Source organism: Anolis sagrei, chromosome 8, assembly GCF_037176765.1.
Source record: "Anolis sagrei isolate rAnoSag1 chromosome 8, rAnoSag1.mat, whole genome shotgun sequence".
Taxonomy (NCBI): domain Eukaryota; kingdom Metazoa; phylum Chordata; class Lepidosauria; order Squamata; family Dactyloidae; genus Anolis; species Anolis sagrei.
The window spans coordinates 2990973-2999012 of record NC_090028.1 but is presented as its reverse complement, the minus strand read 5'-3'; positions in this window follow the sequence as shown (position 1 = coordinate 2999012).

Below are 8040 nucleotides of genomic sequence, written 5' to 3'. Positions count from 1 at the left end.
ATAATTCGTTATTTTTCTTGATAACGAAGCGATAACAAACCATTCAGGAGCAACTAAAAAACGAAACAAATTTTTAAAGCTATTTCGTAATTGTTTTGTAATTGTTTCGTTATTATTTCCGTACGTCTGGTGCAAGTTTTATAGTTGTTTCCCTCCCCTCTCCCTGGTTGCAAGCGGTCGGCATTTACCCCACTTCCGGGTCCCTGGCCTCTGCTTAAGTGGATCAAATTCTCCTCTCCTCCTGTCGTCACCTCACCTCGTTCCTCACTCTGGCCTGCGTGTGCATTGGGCAAAGAGACACAGCAGTGCAGCACTCAGAGACCTGCCTGTTGCCTGCCTAACCTCTTTCCTTCTCCAGGTTAAAACTATTATATTTATTATTATTATTATTATTATTATTATTAAAGAATGGATGGCCATCTTTCAGTAGTGCTTTGACTGTGCCTTACATGCAGGAAGGCAGAAAGTGGTTTGTAATAATAATAATAATAATAATTATTATTATTATTATTATTATTATTGGGAAGCGTTGTCAAACCAGAATAGAGATCTCACCCCTATTATTTTCAGTTGCGCAACCGCGTCCGCCATTTTAACGAATTGATTCGTTAATATTAACGAAATTTCGTAAATATCAAACTTTTTAAAAGGAAAATTTCGGAATTCTTTTAAATATCGAAACGCAAAAAACCCCAAAAAACGAATCGATTTTAGAAACAAATTTTTCCGTTGTTATCCAGGCCTAGTAGCCAATGCAGTTGTTGCAGAATCGGTGTTATGTGGGATCTTAGAGATGATCCCGCTAGCAGCCTGGCCGCCACATCTTGGACCATCCGAATCTTCTGGGTTGTTGACTTTGGAAGGCCGGCATACAAGGCGTTGCAATAGTCCAACCTCGTGGTGACTGTTGCGTGGATTACCGTTACCAATGCTTCTACCGAAAGGTAGGATGCCAATTTCCTTGCCTGGTGAAGATGAAAAAAAGGCCTACTTCCTTATGGCCGTGATCTGGGCCTCCATCGACAGCAATGAGTCCAACACAACCCCAAGGCTTTGAACAGTGGCAGACGGAACCAGAGCTTCCCCGTTGAAGTCAGGCATAGAATGGATTAATTCTGGCAACTGGCCGGGCCAGAGGATTTCCGTTTTAGCAGGATTCACTTATTAGTCTGCTCGCTCGCAGCCAACTCATCACTGCTTCCAAACACAGCCTAAAGTTCTCAGGAATCGCTGTTGTCCCAGGTTCAAGACGCAAGAGTAGCTTGCCCTTGGTCGGCCTCTCTTCCTTTTTCCTTCCATTTTCCCCAGCATCATTGTCTTCTCTAAGCTTTCCTGTCTCTCATGATGTGGCCAAAGGACTTCATCTTGGCCTCTAATATCCTTCCCTCCAACGAGCAGTCGGGCTTTCTTTCCTGAAGTATGGACTGGTTGGATCTTCTGGCAGTCCAAGGCACTCTCAGAACTTTCCTCCAGCACCACAGTTCCAAAGCCTCTCTCTTCCTTCTCTCAGTCTTCCCTAAGGTCCAGCTCTCCCATCCATAGCTGACTATGTGGAATACCATGGCTTTGACTATGCGGATCTTTGTTGCCAGTGTGATGTCTCTACTGTTCACTCTTTTATCGAGATTGGACATTGCTCTCTGTTGCACCTCAGAGTAGAATCACCTTGCTGAAGGACACCAAACTGCACACAGCCAATAGTCTTTATGGTTTATTAAGAGTAAAAGGTAAAAAGTTCATAATGTTCCAAAAGATCAGGATAACATAGCACTTGAAGCATAATCCAATAGGCATCAGCAAAACAAGACCCAAGAGAACATGACATAGTCCTAGAATCATGAACACAAAAATTGCAAGGTAAATCCAGCCTAGCTTAGGCAAACTTCTTAGGTGAATGCGAAAGTCGCTTTGACAAAGATCTGATCTCAAACCTCCTGTAATATACCCTTTGCAAACATGAAGGCGTTTCATTGGCCTCTAGCCTCCCTCTTGTTTGCAATCCTTTCACTCCTTCGGACACAGAATTCCAACCCAGCTTTTGCACTTTCTTCTTTCACCTTGATTAGAAGACTCCTCAGCTCCTCTGCGCTTTCAGCCATCAATGTGGTGTCATCTGCATATCTAAGGTTGTTAATGTTTCTTCCAGCCATTTTTTCCCCAGCCTTGCATTCGTCAAGCCCCGCACATCGCATGATGTATTCTGCATACAAGTTGAATAGGTTAGGGGAGAGGATACAACCCTGCCGTACGCCTTTCCCAATCTTGAAACAGTCTGTTGTTCCAGGGTCAGTTCTTACTGTTGCTACTTGATTGTTATACAAATCCCTCAGGATACAGACAATGTGGCTTGGTCTCCCTATACATCCCGCCAATGACTTGCCTCAATTTATTATGATCCACACAGTCAAAAGATTTAGAATAGTGAATATGGTGGGAGTTGCACCCACCTATATCTGAGGAGGATGGGAGTTGCAGTCATCTAGATCTAGAGATGATGGGAGTCAATCTCACCAAATCTGGTCATGATGGGAGTTGCACCCACCTATATCTGGGGATGACGGGAGTTGCACCCACCTATATCTGGGAATGATGGAAGTTGCACCCACCTATATCTGGGAATGATGGAAGTTGCACCCACCTATATCTGGGGGTGATGGGAGCTGCACCCACCTATATCTGGTGGTGATGGAAGTTGCACCCACTCATATCTGGGAATGATGGAAGTTGCACCCACCTATATCTGAGGAGGATGGGAGTTGCAGTCATCTAGATCTAGAGATGATGGGAGTCAATCTCACCAAATCTGGTCATGATGGGAGTTGCACCCACCTATATCTGGGGATGATGGGAGTTGCACTCCCCTATATCTGGTGATTATCAGAGTTGCACTCACCTATATCTGGGTGAGTGCAACCTAAGCATCAACACAGAAACCTTAATGGGATGGGAGCTGCACCCACCTAGATCTGTGAATCATAGGAGTTGCACTCACCAAGATCTGGGGATGATGGGAGTTCAAGCCAGACAAATATGGGCCTGATGGGATTTATAGCAGGCCAGATCTCAAGCTGATAGGAGTTGCGACCTGACTGGGTCTTGGGCTAATGGGAATTCCAACCCATCACCTATACAATTTCACAAAAGGACCCATTATAAAGGAATATACTTTCTAAGGGAACCCTTTATAAAATCATAAAGCGAACTATGAGTATTTCTAACCAATAGCACTCCTAAATGCATACCCAAGGATTGCTGAAGACATAAACCAGGATGCAGATAAGACATAAGACCATTAAAATACATCTATTAAAAGGCATTGAGCAAAAATTACAACATATTAAAATCCTGCACCCCAATAAAGATGGCGGTGAGGTCCCCATCACCTCCCAGCCTGAATGAAACCTTTCCCAAAAACTACCTTGAAATACAGGGGCGGCTCGTCCATTACGCAAAGTAAGCAGTCGCAGAACACTTTTTTTTTGACAGGGGCGCAGAGGTGCCTCTGTAAATGCCCCTCGACCACCACTTGAGGAGTGCCCCCTCAGCTCACAACAGCCCTAGCAGTCCGGGGGGAGCCTCGGCTTTCTTGCCCCGCTGCCGGGTGATCCTCTTCCCAAAGGGGCCGGGACCTTGAGCCTCGCCTAGCCCCTCTCGTTCCTGCTCCACCCAGCCACTGGGTGCACGAGCAGAGCCGGCGCTCAATTGTTCTCCGCGTTCGATCCCTTCCCCATGACCGGCTCCCTTTCCCAATCACCCAGTGCTCCACCCACCTCCTCTCCTCTCCTCAATCTGTGGGTGGGCCTGCTTCGGGTCTGGAGGCGTGTCTGAAGACCCCAGCATCTCCTGACTTTCTCTTCAGCCATTGGGACCAAGAGAGAGAGAGAGAGAGAGAGAGCCCCTCCGGCTGGAGGTATCTCCCACCTCCGCTCCCTCCTTTGTTTTTGCACCTACCTTCAGGAAAGGTGGGCATCTCCACTTCTCTCTTTCTCTCTCTCTCTCTCTCTCTCTTGGTCCCAATGGCTGAGGAGAAAGTCAGGAGAAGAGGTGACTTTTGGTGCACACGCCGGGGTCTTCAGGCACGCCTCCGGACCCAAAGCGGGCCAGGCAAGGGAGAAGTGCGGCATGTATAGTTCACCTACAATCAAAGAGCATTCTGAACTCCTCCAATGATGGAATTGAACCCAATATGGCACACAGAACTCCCACGACAAACAGAAAATATATATCAGTGATTGGTTTGGGGGGGGGGGGCGCCAAAATACTGTTTGCTTACTGTTGAAAATTACCTAGGGCCACCTCTGTTGAAATATAATCTTTCCCAAAAGCAACCCAAAAGCAATAATCCTTATTGGAGATAAGCAGAGTTTACACAAAGTTGAGCCTGCGAGCCATTACAGGCGCCTCCGAAATACGCTCTCTTGCAGCGAGACAGGAATAGAAAGGGACCTTTTTTTAACCTAAGCATCAACACAGAAACCTTAATACTAAGCAGTAAAAAGAAGCCCCAATTAGGAGTCCAAATTGGAAGAGCGTGGAATTAATGTGAATTGGTTTCACTGTACAAGGAAGAGGCTTTTAAATATTTATAAATGTATCTAAAGCCACGCTGAATATAGATGAAGTTGAGACATCATGTTGACAATTGAAAAGGAGGTGGTGTGTTTAATTTACGCTTATAATTGAGCTTTATATAAAAGCTAAAAAAAGGGAAGAAAAGGCAGAAAGCCCTCCCCGCCCTTCAGCTTTACTCGCGCAATAATAGTTGCAAGAAGTCTTTATGTTTTCAATTAGCGCTCCTTGTTATGGATTCACGGATGGAGCAAATCGCGGCTGCCTGCTTCCCTGTTTTCCTCGACTTACATTTGGATTCTCTGCAAAGCAGCGGGAGATGGAAACGTTCGGCTGCTTCTGTTCCTTACTGACAAGGATTCACTAGCATTTTGCAAAGGGTTTTAAATGCATGCCTGAAAGTGCTGGATTGCACACACACACACACACACACAAATTTATTTATTTGCTATACTTGTATACCGCTGTTTCTCAGCCTAGCCGGCGACTCAATGTGGTTTACAACAAAATACAACAATCAACAGTATACAATTTAAAACCATAAAAACATAATACACAATATTCGCACATCAATAACAATCCAATGCATCTCCTGACTAAAATCGTGATCCAGTTTCGTCGTCCATATTACCAAACCTTTAATCATTACATTCATTGCACTGAATTAACCAAATGCCTGTTCGAACATCCAGGTTTTTAATCTTCTTTGGAATACCATCAGCGAGGGGGCTGATCTTACCTCCATGGGAAGGGCGTTCCAGAGCCGAGGGGCCACCACAGAAAAGGCCCTGTCTCTCGTCCCCGCCAGCCGCACCTGTGAAGCAGGCGGGATAGAGAGCAGGGCCTCCCCAGAAGATCTTAGGGTCCTGGTGGGCTGATAGGCCGAGATACGTTCGGATAGGTAGGTTGGGCCAGAACCGTTTAGGGCTTTAAAGGCCAACGCCAGCACTTTGAATTGAGCCCGGTAGCAAATCGGCAGCCAGTGGAGCTGGTGCAGCAGAGGAGTTGTATGCTCCCTGCGCTCCGCTCCTGTTAGTATCATGGCTGCCGCCCGTTGGACTAATTGGAGCTTCCGGGCCGTCTTCAAAGGCAACCCCACATAGAGAGCGTTGCAGTAGTCTAAACGGGATGTAACCAGAGCGTGGACTACCGTGGCCAAGTCAGACTTCCCAAGGTACGGGCGTATTAAATGTAATGTTCGTTTCTGGGATTAACATATCTCAAAAAACCTCGAGTTCGGGAGTTGTAGTCAGGGGCGGCTCGTCCATTACGCGAAGTAAGCGGTCGCAGAACACTTTTTTTTTGCCAGGGGTGCAGAGGCGTCTCTGTAAATGCCCTTCGCCCGCCACTTGAGGAGCACCCCCTCAGCTCACAACAGCCCTAGCAGTCCGGGGGGAGCCTCGACCTTCTTGCCTCGCTGCCAGGCAATCATCTTCCCAAAGGGGCCGGGCCCTTGAGCCTCGCCTAGCCCCTCTCGTTCCTGCTCCACCTGGCCACCGGGTGCGCAAGCAGAGCTGGCACTCAATCGTTCCCTGCGTACGATCCCTTCCCCATGACCGGCTCCCTTTCCCAATCCCGTAGCGCTCCACCTGCCTCCTTTCCTCTCCCCAATCAGCGGGTGGGCCAAGGGTCGGAGCTGCAGCGCCTGGCCCGCTTCGGGTCCGGAGGCGTGCCTGAAGACCCCGGCGTGTGCACCAAAAGTCACCTCTTCTCCTGACTTTCTCTTCAGCCATTGGGACCAAGAGAGAGAGAGAGAGAGAGAGAGAGAGAGAGAGAGAGCCCCTCCGGCTGGAGGTATCTCCCACCTCCACTCCCTCCTTTGTTTTTGTGCCTACCTTCAGGAAAGGTGGGCATCTCCACCTCTCTCTCTCTCTCTCTTGGTCCCAATGGCTGAGGAGAAAGTCAGGAGAAGAGGTGACTTTTGGTGCACACGCCGGGGTCTTCAGGCACGCCTCCGGACCCAAAGTGGGCCAGGCAAGGGAGCAAGTGCGGCAAGTGTATTCAATCCTGCCAGCACAGGGCTTTAACCCACTGCGCCACTGGGGGCTCCATAACAGGTGTGTTGTGAACCAGTGCGTCCCCTTGCAGAAGGCGGTCACTTTTGGTGAGCATGCAACGTCTGTCTCTTGGTTTTGATGGCCCGCTGGAGCAGGCAGAAACCATGCAAACCTAACACAATAAATATCAAATAAAAGGAAACCGACCCTTCCCGTAATACATAAGAGGAGCAATAAACAGAAGAGGACATTTCTTTATGATGCCATTACATGGGGAATCACCCGGCTGCTTTCCATACACTCCCCTTTTGATTCCGCCATCGTTCTGTCTTGTTTCCTTCCTTCCCCCTTTGACACTAAACAGAGCTCAATCCAACGACCTCCAGATATATATTTTTAACAGTCTCCATAAAGGAAACATTGTGAGGTACAAATAAAGTGAGTCCTCAGGGCTAGGCATCGCTTTTATCAGAAACGTGCTGTTCTCTCTCTCTCTCTCTCTCTCTCTATATATATATATATATTCAATATAAATAGAAATGTAATGTTTGTTTGTGGGATTAACATAACTCACAAACCACTGGACGAATTGACACCAAATTTGGACACAAGACACCTAACAACCCAATGTATGTCCTTCACTCAAAAAATGATTTTGTCATTTAGGAATTGTAGTTGCTGGGATTTATAGTTCACCCACAATCAAAGAGCATTCTGAACCCCACCAACGATGGAATTGAACCAAACTTGGCACACAGTTCTCCCATGACCAACGGAAAATATTGGAAGGGTTTGGTGGGCAATGTGCTTTGGTTTTGGAGTTGTAGTTTACCTACAACTCCAAAACCAGGTCTTGATTTTCCTTCTAAAAGACAAGAGGGAGGTGGCCAACCTGATATCTCTAGGGAGGGCATTCCATAGGCGGGGGGCCACTGCTGAGAAGGTCCTGTCTCTCATCCCCATCAACCGTGTTTGTGATAGTGGTGGGATCGAGAGCAAGACCTCTCCTGAAGATCTTAAACTTCATGATGGTTTGTGACAGGAGATACATTCAGACATGTAGTCTGGGCCAGAACCGGGCAATATTCTTGCAGATGGCCAATTCTCTCACACCAGAAGCAACTTGCAGTTTCTCAAGTCGCTCCTGACACAAAAAAAACCTGTATTTTTTTCTACTCTTAATTGTAATGTAAATTTCTGAGATGCAGGATATATTCATTCACTGGACTAAATTTGGCATAAATACCTGATATGCCCAAATTTGAATACTTGTGGGGTTGGATGGGGATTGATTTTGTCATTTGGGAGTTGTAGTTCCTGGGATTTATAGTTCACCTCTAATCAAAGAGCATTTTGAACTCCACCAAAGATGGAATTGAACCAAACTTGGCACAAAGAACTCGCATGATCAACTGAAAATACTGGAAGGGTTTGGTGGGCACTGACCTTGAGTTTGGGAGTTGTAGTTCACCTA